Source organism: Salvelinus alpinus, chromosome 3 (assembly GCF_045679555.1).
Source record: "Salvelinus alpinus chromosome 3, SLU_Salpinus.1, whole genome shotgun sequence".
NCBI lineage: Eukaryota > Metazoa > Chordata > Actinopteri > Salmoniformes > Salmonidae > Salvelinus > Salvelinus alpinus.
This window is the reverse complement of record NC_092088.1, coordinates 77,030,513-77,044,175: the sequence shown is the minus strand read 5'-3', so window position 1 is coordinate 77,044,175 and position 13,663 is coordinate 77,030,513.

Below are 13,663 nucleotides of genomic sequence, written 5' to 3'. Positions count from 1 at the left end.
CTGTGCTACGTATCAACACATCTCCACTGTGCTACGCATCTCAACACATCTCCACTGTGCTACGCATCTCAACACATCTCCACTGTGCTACGCATCTCAACACATCTCAACTGTGCTACGTATATCAACACATCTCCACTGTGCTACGCATCTCAACACATCTCCACTGTGCTACGTATCAACACATCTCCACTGTGCTACGTATCAACACATCTCCACTGTGCTACGCATCTCAACACATCTCCACTGTGCTACGCATCTCAACACATCTCCACTGCGCTACGTATCAACACATCTCCACTGTGCTACGCATATCAACACATCTCCACTGTGCTACGCATCTCAACACATCTCCACTGTGCTACGTATCTCAACACATCTCCACTGTGCTATGTATCAACACATCTCCACTGTGCTACGCATCTCAACACATCTCCACTGTGCTACGCATCTCAACACATCTCCACTGTGCTACGCATCTCAACACATCTCCACTGTGCTACGCATCTCAACACATCTCCACTGTGCTACGCATCTCAACACATCTCCACTGTGCTACGTATCAACACATCTCCACTGTGCTACGTATCAACACATCTCCACTGTGCTACGCATCTCAACACATCTCCACTGTGCTACGCATCTCAACACATCTCCACTGTGCTACGCATATCAACACATCTCAACTGTGCTACGTATATCAACACATCTCCACTGTGCTACGCATCTCAACACATCTCCACTGTGCTACGTATCAACACATCTCCACTGTGCTACGTATCAACACATCTCCACTGTGCTACGCATCTCAACACATCTCCACTGTGCTACGCATCTCAACACATCTCCACTGTGCTACGCATCTCAACACATCTCCACTGTGCTACACATCTCAACACATCTCCACTGTGCTACGTATCAACACATCTCCACTGTGCTACGTATCAACACATCTCCACTGTGCTACGCATCTCAACACATCTCCACTGTGCTACGCATCTCAACACATCTCCACTGTGCTACGCATCTCAACACATCTCAACTGTGCTACGTATATCAACACATCTCCACTGTGCTACGCATCTCAACACATCTCCACTGTGCTACGTATCAACACATCTCCACTGCGCTACGTATCAACACATCTCCACTGTGCTACGTATCAACACATCTCAACTGTGCTACGTATATCAACACATCTCCACTGTGCTACGTATCAACACATCTCCACTGTGCTACGCATATCAACACATCTCCACTGTGCTACGCATATCAACACATCTCCACTGTGCTACGCATATCAACACATCTCCACTGTGCTATGTATCAACACATCTCCACTGTGTTATGCATCTCAACACATCTCCACTGTGCTACGCATCTCAACACATCTCCACTGTGCTACGCATCTCAACACATCTCCACTGTGCTACACATCTCAACACATCTCCACTGTGCTACGTATCAACACATCTCCACTGTGCTACGTATCAACACATCTCCACTGTGCTACGCATCTCAACACATCTCCACTGTGCTACGCATCTCAACACATCTCCACTGTGCTACGCATCTCAACACATCTCAACTGTTCTACGTATATCAACACATCTCCACTGTGCTACGCATCTCAACACATCTCCACTGTGCTACGTATCAACACATCTCCACTGTGCTACGTATCAACACATCTCCACTGTGCTACGCATCTCAACACATCTCCACTGTGCTACGCATCTCAACACATCTCCACTGTGCTACGCATCTCAACACATCTCCACTGTGCTACGTATCTCAACACATCTCCACTGTGCTACGTATCTCAACACATCTCCACTGTGCTACGTATCTCAACACATCTCCACTGTGCTACGTATCAACACATCTCCACTGTGCTACGCATCTCAACACATCTCCACTGTGCTACGTATCAACACATCTCCACTGTGCTACGCATATCAACACATCTCCACTGTGCTACGTATCAACACATCTCCACTGTGCTACGTATCTCAACACATCTCCACTGTGCTACGTATCTCAACACATCTCCACTGTGCTACGTATCAACACATCTCCACTGTGCTACGTATCAACACATTTCCACTGTGCTACGTATCTCAACACATCTCCACTGTGCTATGTATCTCAACACATCTCCACTGTGCTACGTATCTCAACACATCTCCACCGTGCTACGTATCAACACATCTCCACTGCGCTACGTATCAACACATCTCCACTGCGCTACGCATCTCAACACATCTCCACTGTGCTACGCATCTCAACACATCTCCACTGTGCTACGTATCAACACATCTCCACTGTGTTACGCATATCAACACATCTCCACTGTGCTACGCATATCAACACATCTCCACTGTGCTACGCATATCAACACATCTCCACTGTGCTATGTATCAACACATCTCCACTGTGCTACGCATCTCAACACATCTCCACTGTGCTACGCATCTCAACACATCTCCACTGTGCTACGCATCTCAACACATCTCCACTGTGCTACGCATCTCAACACATCTCCACTGTGCTACGCATCTCAACACATCTCCACTGTGCTACGCATCTCAACACATCTCCACTGTGCTACGCATATCAACACATCTCCACTGCGCTACGCATCTCAACACATCTCCACTGCGCTACGCATCTCAACACATCTCCACTGCGCTACGTATCAACACATCTCCACTGCGCTACGTATCAACACATCTCCACTGCGCTACGTATCAACACATCTCCACTGTGCTACGTATCAACACATCTCCACTGTGCTACACATCTCAACACATCTCCACTGTGCTACGCATCTCAACACATCTCAACTGTGCTACGCATCTCAACACATCTCCACTGTGCTACGCATCTCAACACATCTCCACTGTGCTACGCATCTCAACACATCTCCACTGTGTTACGCATCTCAACACATCTCCACTGTGCTACGTATCAACACATCTCCACTGTGCTACGTATCAACACATCTCCACTGTGCTACGTATCTCAACACATCTCCACTGTGCTACGCATCTCAACACATCTCCACTGTGCTACGCATCTCAACACATCTCCACTGTGCTACGCATCTCAACACATCTCCACTGTGCTACGCATCAACACATCTCCACTGTGCTACGTATCAACACATCTCCACTGTGCTACGTATCAACACATCTCCACTGTGCTACGCATCTCAACACATCTCCACTGTGCTACGCATCTCAACACATCTCCACTGTGCTACGCATCTCAACACATCTCCACTGTGCTACACATCTCAACACATCTCCACTGTGCTACGTATCAACACATCTCCACTGTGCTACGTATCAACACATCTCCACTGTGCTACGCATCTCAACACATCTCCACTGTGCTACGCATCTCAACACATCTCCACTGTGCTACGCATCTCAACACATCTCAACTGTGCTACGTATATCAACACATCTCCACTGTGCTACGCATCTCAACACATCTCCACTGTGCTACGTATCAACACATCTCCACTGCGCTACGTATCAACACATCTCCACTGTGCTACGTATCAACACATCTCAACTGTGCTACGTATATCAACACATCTCCACTGTGCTACGTATCAACACATCTCCACTGTGCTACGCATATCAACACATCTCCACTGTGCTACGCATATCAACACATCTCCACTGTGCTACGCATATCAACACATCTCCACTGTGCTATGTATCAACACATCTCCACTGTGTTATGCATCTCAACACATCTCCACTGTGCTACGCATCTCAACACATCTCCACTGTGCTACGCATCTCAACACATCTCCACTGTGCTACACATCTCAACACATCTCCACTGTGCTACGTATCAACACATCTCCACTGTGCTACGTATCAACACATCTCCACTGTGCTACGCATCTCAACACATCTCCACTGTGCTACGCATCTCAACACATCTCCACTGTGCTACGCATCTCAACACATCTCAACTGTTCTACGTATATCAACACATCTCCACTGTGCTACGCATCTCAACACATCTCCACTGTGCTACGTATCAACACATCTCCACTGTGCTACGTATCAACACATCTCCACTGTGCTACGCATCTCAACACATCTCCACTGTGCTACGCATCTCAACACATCTCCACTGTGCTACGCATCTCAACACATCTCCACTGTGCTACGTATCTCAACACATCTCCACTGTGCTACGTATCTCAACACATCTCCACTGTGCTACGTATCAACACATCTCCACTGTGCTACGCATCTCAACACATCTCCACTGTGCTACGTATCAACACATCTCCACTGTGCTACGCATATCAACACATCTCCACTGTGCTACGTATCAACACATCTCCACTGTGCTACGTATCTCAACACATCTCCACTGTGCTACGTATCTCAACACATCTCCACTGTGCTACGTATCAACACATCTCCACTGTGCTACGTATCAACACATTTCCACTGTGCTACGTATCTCAACACATCTCCACTGTGCTATGTATCTCAACACATCTCCACTGTGCTACGTATCTCAACACATCTCCACCGTGCTACGTATCAACACATCTCCACTGCGCTACGTATCAACACATCTCCACTGCGCTACGCATCTCAACACATCTCCACTGTGCTACGCATCTCAACACATCTCCACTGTGCTACGTATCAACACATCTCCACTGTGTTACGCATATCAACACATCTCCACTGTGCTACGCATATCAACACATCTCCACTGTGCTACGCATATCAACACATCTCCACTGTGCTATGTATCAACACATCTCCACTGTGCTACGCATCTCAACACATCTCCACTGTGCTACGCATCTCAACACATCTCCACTGTGCTACGCATCTCAACACATCTCCACTGTGCTACGCATCTCAACACATCTCCACTGTGCTACGCATCTCAACACATCTCCACTGTGCTACGCATCTCAACACATCTCCACTGTGCTACGCATATCAACACATCTCCACTGCGCTACGCATCTCAACACATCTCCACTGCGCTACGCATCTCAACACATCTCCACTGCGCTACGTATCAACACATCTCCACTGCGCTACGTATCAACACATCTCCACTGCGCTACGTATCAACACATCTCCACTGTGCTACGTATCAACACATCTCCACTGTGCTACACATCTCAACACATCTCCACTGTGCTACGCATCTCAACACATCTCAACTGTGCTACGCATCTCAACACATCTCCACTGTGCTACGCATCTCAACACATCTCCACTGTGCTACGCATCTCAACACATCTCCACTGTGTTACGCATCTCAACACATCTCCACTGTGCTACGTATCAACACATCTCCACTGTGCTACGTATCAACACATCTCCACTGTGCTACGTATCTCAACACATCTCCACTGTGCTACGCATCTCAACACATCTCCACTGTGCTACGCATCTCAACACATCTCCACTGTGCTACGCATCTCAACACATCTCCACTGTGCTACGCATCAACACATCTCCACTGTGCTACGTATCAACACATCTCCACTGTGCTACGCATCTCAACACATCTCCACTGTGCTACATATCAACACATCTCCACTGTGCTACGTATCAACACATCTCCACTGTGCTACGCATCTCAACACATCTCCACTGTGCTACGTATCAATACATCTCCACTGCGCTACGCATCTCAACACATCTCCACTGCGCTACGCATCTCAACACATCTCCACTGTGCTACGTATCAACACATCTCCACTGTGCTACGTATCTCAACACATCTCCACTGTGCTACGTATCAACACATCTCCACTGCGCTACGCATCTCAACACATCTCCACTGAGCTACGCATCTCAACACATCTCCACTGTGCTACGCATCAACACATCTCCACTGTGCTACGTATCAACACATCTCCACTGTGCTACGCATCTCAACACATCTCCACTGTGCTACATATCAACACATCTCCACTGGTCTACGTATCAACACATCTCCACTGTGCTACGCATCTCAACACATCTCCACTGTGCTACGTATCAACACATCTCCACTGCGCTACGCATCTCAACACATCTCCACTGCGCTACGCATCTCAACACATCTCCACTGTGCTACGTATCAACACATCTCCACTGTGCTACGTATCAACACATTTCCACTGTGCTACGTATCTCAACACATCTCCACTGTGCTATGTATCTCAACACATCTCCACTGTGCTACGTATCTCAACACATCTCCACCGTGCTACGTATCAACACATCTCCACTGCGCTACGTATCAACACATCTCCACTGCGCTACGCATCTCAACACATCTCCACTGCGCTACGCATCTCAACACATCTCCACTGCGCTACGCATCTCAACACATCTCCACTGTGCTACGTATCAACACATCTCCACTGTGCTACGTATCTCAACACATCTCCACTGTGCTACGTATCAACACATCTCCACTGCGCTACGCATCTCAACACATCTCCACTGAGCTACGCATCTCAACACATCTCCACTGTGCTACGCATCAACACATCTCCACTGTGCTACGTATCAACACATCTCCACTGTGCTACGCATCTCAACACATCTCCACTGTGCTACATATCAACACATCTCCACTGGTCTACGTATCAACACATCTCCACTGTGCTACGCATCTCAACACATCTCCACTGTGCTACGTATCAACACATCACCACTGCGCTACGCATCTCAACACATCTCCACTGCGCTACGCATCTCAACACATCTCCACTGTGCTACGTATCAACACATCTCCACTGTGCTACGTATCAACACATTTCCACTGTGCTACGTATCTCAACACATCTCCACTGTGCTATGTATCTCAACACATCTCCACTGTGCTACGTATCTCAACACATCTCCACCGTGCTACGTATCAACACATCTCCACTGCGCTACGTATCAACACATCTCCACTGCGCTACGCATCTCAACACATCTCCACTGCGCTACGCATCTCAACACATCTCCACTGCGCTACGCATCTCAACACATCTCCACTGTGCTACGTATCAACACATCTCCACTGTGCTACGTATCAACACATTTCCACTGTGCTACGTATCTCAACACATCTCCACTGTGCTATGTATCTCAACACATCTCCACTGTGCTACGTATCTCAACACATCTCCACCGTGCTACGTATCAACACATCTCCACTGCGCTACGTATCAACACATCTCCACTGCGCTACGCATCTCAACACATCTCCACTGTGCTACGCATCTCAACACATCTCCACTGTGCTACGTATCAACACATCTCCACTGTGCTACGTATCAACACATCTCCACTGTGTTACGCATATCAACACATCTCCACTGTGCTACGCATATCAACACATCTCCACTGTGCTACGCATATCAACACATCTCCACTGTGCTATGTATCAACACATCTCCACTGTGCTACGCATCTCAACACATCTCCACTGTGCTACGCATCTCAACACATCTCCACTGTGCTACGCATCTCAACACATCTCCACTGTGCTACGCATCTCAACACATCTCCACTGTGCTACGCATCTCAACACATCTCCACTGTGCTACGCATCTCAACACATCTCCACTGCGCTACGCATATCAACACATCTCCACTGCGCTACGCATCTCAACACATCTCCACTGCGCTACGCATCTCAACACATCTCCACTGCGCTACGTATCAACACATCTCCACTGCGCTACGTATCAACACATCTCCACTGCGCTACGTATCAACACATCTCCACTGTGCTACGTATCAACACATCTCCACTGTGCTACGCATCTCAACACATCTCCACTGTGCTACGCATCTCAACACATCTCCACTGTGCTACGCATCTCAACACATCTCCACTGTGCTACGCATCTCAACACATCTCCACTGTGCTACGCATCTCAACACATCTCCACTGTGCTACGCATCTCAACACTTCTCCACTGTGCTACGTATCAACACATCTCCACTGTGCTACGTATCAACACATCTCCACTGTGCTACGTATCTCAACACATCTCCACTGTGCTACGCATCTCAACACATCTCCACTGTGCTACGCATCTCAACACATCTCCACTGTGCTACGCATCAACACATCTCCACTGTGCTACGTATCAACACATCTCCACTGTGCTACGCATCTCAACACATCTCCACTGTGCTACATATCAACACATCTCCACTGTGCTACGTATCAACACATCTCCACTGTGCTACGCATCTCAACACATCTCCACTGTGCTACGTATCAATACATCTCCACTGCGCTACGCATCTCAACACATCTCCACTGCGCTACGCATCTCAACACATCTCCACTGTGCTACGTATCAACACATCTCCACTGTGCTACGCATATCAACACATCTCAACTGTGCTACGTATATCAACACATCTCCACTGTGCTACGCATCTCAACACATCTCCACTGTGCTACGTATCAACACATCTCCACTGTGCTACGTATCAACACATCTCCACTGTGCTACGCATCTCAACACATCTCCACTGTGCTACGCATCTCAACACATCTCCACTGTGCTACGCATCTCAACACATCTCCACTGTGCTACGCATCTCAACACATCTCAACTGTGCTACGTATATCAACACATCTCCACTGTGCTACGCATCTCAACACATCTCCACTGTGCTACGTATCAACACATCTCCACTGTGCTACGTATCAACACATCTCCACTGTGCTACGCATCTCAACACATCTCCACTGTGCTACGCATCTCAACACATCTCCACTGCGCTACGTATCAACACATCTCCACTGTGCTACGCATATCAACACATCTCCACTGTGCTACGCATATCAACACATCTCCACTGTGCTACGCATCTCAACACATCTCCACTGTGCTACGTATCAACACATCTCCACTGTGCTACGTATCAACACATCTCCACCTTGCTACGCATCTCAACACATCTCCACTGTGCTACGCATCTCAACACATCTCCACTGTGCTACGCATCTCAACACATCTCCACTGTGCTACGCATCTCAACACATCTCCACTGTGCTACGCATCTCAACACATCTCCACTGTGCTACGCATCTCAACACATCTCCACTGTGCTACGCATCTCAACACATCTCCACTGTGCTACGTATCTCAACACATCTCCACTGCGCTACGCATCTCAACACATCTCCACTGTGCTACGCATCTCAACACATCTCCACTGTGCTACGTATCAACACATCTCCACTGTGTTATGCATATCAACACATCTCCACTGTGCTACGCATATCAACACATCTCCACTGTGCTACGCATATCAACACATCTCCACTGTGCTATGTATCAACACATCTCCACTGTGCTACGCATCTCAACACATCTCCACTGTGCTACGCATCTCAACACATCTCCACTGTGCTACGCATCTCAACACATCTCCACTGTGCTACGCATCTCAACACATCTCCACTGTGCTACGCATCTCAACACATCTCCACTGTGCTACGCATCTCAACACATCTCCACTGTGCTACGCATCTCAACACATCTCCACTGCGCTACGCATATCAACACATCTCCACTGCGCTACGCATCTCAACACATCTCCACTGCGCTACGCATCTCAACACATCTCCACTGCGCTACGTATCAACACATCTCCACTGCGCTACGTATCAACACATCTCCACTGCGCTACGTATCAACACATCTCCACTGTGCTACGTATCAACACATCTCCACTGTGCTACGCATCTCAACACATCTCCACTGTGCTACGCATCTCAACACATCTCCACTGTGCTACGCATCTCAACACATCTCCACTGTGCTACGCATCTCAACACATCTCCACTGTGCTACGCATCTCAACACATCTCCACTGTGTTACGCATCTCAACACATCTCCACTGTGCTACGTATCAACACATCTCCACTGTGCTACGTATCAACACATCTCCACTGTGCTACGTATCTCAACACATCTCCACTGTGCTACGCATCTCAACACATCTCCACTGTGCTACGCATCTCAACACATCTCCACTGTGCTACGCATCAACACATCTCCACTGTGCTACGTATCAACACATCTCCACTGTGCTACGCATCTCAACACATCTCCACTGTGCTACATATCAACACATCTCCACTGTGCTACGTATCAACACATCTCCACTGTGCTACGCATCTCAACACATCTCCACTGTGCTACGTATCAATACATCTCCACTGCGCTACGCATCTCAACACATCTCCACTGCGCTACGCATCTCAACACATCTCCACTGTGCTACGTATCAACACATCTCCACTGTGCTACGCATATCAACACATCTCAACTGTGCTACGTATATCAACACATCTCCACTGTGCTACGCATCTCAACACATCTCCACTGTGCTACGTATCAACACATCTCCACTGTGCTACGTATCAACACATCTCCACTGTGCTACGCATCTCAACACATCTCCACTGTGCTACGCATCTCAACACATCTCCACTGTGCTACGCATCTCAAAACATCTCCACTGTGCTACGCATCTCAACACATCTCAACTGTGCTACGTATATCAACACATCTCCACTGTGCTACGCATCTCAACACATCTCCACTGTGCTACGTATCAACACATCTCCACTGTGCTACGTATCAACACATCTCCACTGTGCTACGCATCTCAACACATCTCCACTGTGCTACGCATCTCAACACATCTCCACTGCGCTACGTATCAACACATCTCCACTGTGCTACGCATATCAACACATCTCCACTGTGCTACGCATATCAACACATCTCCACTGTGCTACGCATCTCAACACATCTCCACTGTGCTACGTATCAACACATCTCCACTGTGCTACGTATCAACACATCTCCACTGTGCTACGCATCTCAACACATCTCCACTGTGCTACGCATCTCAACACATCTCCACTGTGCTACGCATCTCAACACATCTCCACTGTGCTACGCATCTCAACACATCTCCACTGTGCTACGTATCAACACATCTCCACTGTGCTACGTATCAACACATCTCCACTGTGCTACGTATCTCAACACATCTCCACTGTGCTACGCATCTCAACACATCTCCACTGTGCTACGCATCTCAACACATCTCCACTGTGCTACGCATCAACACATCTCCACTGTGCTACGTATCAACACATCTCCACTGTGCTACGCATCTCAACACATCTCCACTGTGCTACATATCAACACATCTCCACTGTGCTACGTATCAACACATCTCCACTGTGCTACGCATCTCAACACATCTCCACTGTGCTACGTATCAATACATCTCCACTGCGCTACGCATCTCAACACATCTCCACTGCGCTACGCATCTCAACACATCTCCACTGTGCTACGTATCAACACATCTCCACTGTGCTACGCATATCAACACATCTCAACTGTGCTACGTATATCAACACATCTCCACTGTGCTACGCATCTCAACACATCTCCACTGTGCTACGTATCAACACATCTCCACTGTGCTACGTATCAACACATCTCCACTGTGCTACGCATCTCAACACATCTCCACTGTGCTACGCATCTCAACACATCTCCACTGTGCTACGCATCTCAACACATCTCCACTGTGCTACGCATCTCAACACATCTCAACTGTGCTACGTATATCAACACATCTCCACTGTGCTACGCATCTCAACACATCTCCACTGTGCTACGTATCAACACATCTCCACTGTGCTACGTATCAACACATCTCCACTGTGCTACGCATCTCAACACATCTCCACTGTGCTACGCATCTCAACACATCTCCACTGCGCTACGTATCAACACATCTCCACTGTGCTACGCATATCAACACATCTCCACTGTGCTACGCATATCAACACATCTCCACTGTGCTACGCATCTCAACACATCTCCACTGTGCTACGTATCAACACATCTCCACTGTGCTACGTATCAACACATCTCCACCTTGCTACGCATCTCAACACATCTCCACTGTGCTACGCATCTCAACACATCTCCACTGTGCTACGCATCTCAACACATCTCCACTGTGCTACGCATCTCAACACATCTCCACTGTGCTACGCATCTCAACACATCTCCACTGTGCTACGCATCTCAACACATCTCCACTGTGCTACGCATCTCAACACATCTCCACTGTGCTACGTATCTCAACACATCTCCACTGCGCTACGCATCTCAACACATCTCCACTGTGCTACGCATCTCAACACATCTCCACTGTGCTACGTATCAACACATCTCCACTGTGTTATGCATATCAACACATCTCCACTGTGCTACGCATATCAACACATCTCCACTGTGCTACGCATATCAACACATCTCCACTGTGCTATGTATCAACACATCTCCACTGTGCTACGCATCTCAACACATCTCCACTGTGCTACGCATCTCAACACATCTCCACTGTGCTACGCATCTCAACACATCTCCACTGTGCTACGCATCTCAACACATCTCCACTGTGCTACGCATCTCAACACATCTCCACTGTGCTACGCATCTCAACACATCTCCACTGTGCTACGCATCTCAACACATCTCCACTGCGCTACGCATATCAACACATCTCCACTGCGCTACGCATCTCAACACATCTCCACTGCGCTACGCATCTCAACACATCTCCACTGCGCTACGTATCAACACATCTCCACTGCGCTACGTATCAACACATCTCCACTGCGCTACGTATCAACACATCTCCACTGCGCTACGTATCAACACATCTCCACTGTGCTACGCATCTCAACACATCTCCACTGTGCTACGCATCTCAACACATCTCCACTGTGCTACGCATCTCAACACATCTCCACTGTGCTACGCATCTCAACACATCTCCACTGTGCTACGCATCTCAACACATCTCCACTGTGTTACGCATCTCAACACATCTCCACTGTGCTACGTATCAACACATCTCCACTGTGCTACGTATCAACACATCTCCACTGTGCTACGTATCTCAACACATCTCCACTGTGCTACGCATCTCAACACATCTCCACTGTGCTACGCATCTCAACACATCTCCACTGTGCTACGCATCTCAACACATCTCCACTGTGCTACGCATCAACACATCTCCACTGTGCTACGTATCAACACATCTCCACTGTGCTACGCATCTCAACACATCTCCACTGTGCTACATATCAACACATCTCCACTGTGCTACGTATCAACACATCTCCACTGTGCTACGCATCTCAACACATCTCCACTGTGCTACGTATCAATACATCTCCACTGCGCTACGCATCTCAACACATCTCCACTGCGCTACGCATCTCAACACATCTCCACTGTGCTACGTATCAACACATCTCCACTGTGCTACGCATATCAACACATCTCAACTGTGCTACGTATATCAACACATCTCCACTGTGCTACGCATCTCAACACATCTCCACTGTGCTACGTATCAACACATCTCCACTGTGCTACGTATCAACACATCTCCACTGTGCTACGCATCTCAACACATCTCCACTGTGCTACGCATCTCAACACATCTCCACTGTGCTACGCATCTCAAAACATCTCCACTGTGCTACGCATCTCAACACATCTCAACTGTGCTACGTATATCAACACATCTCCAC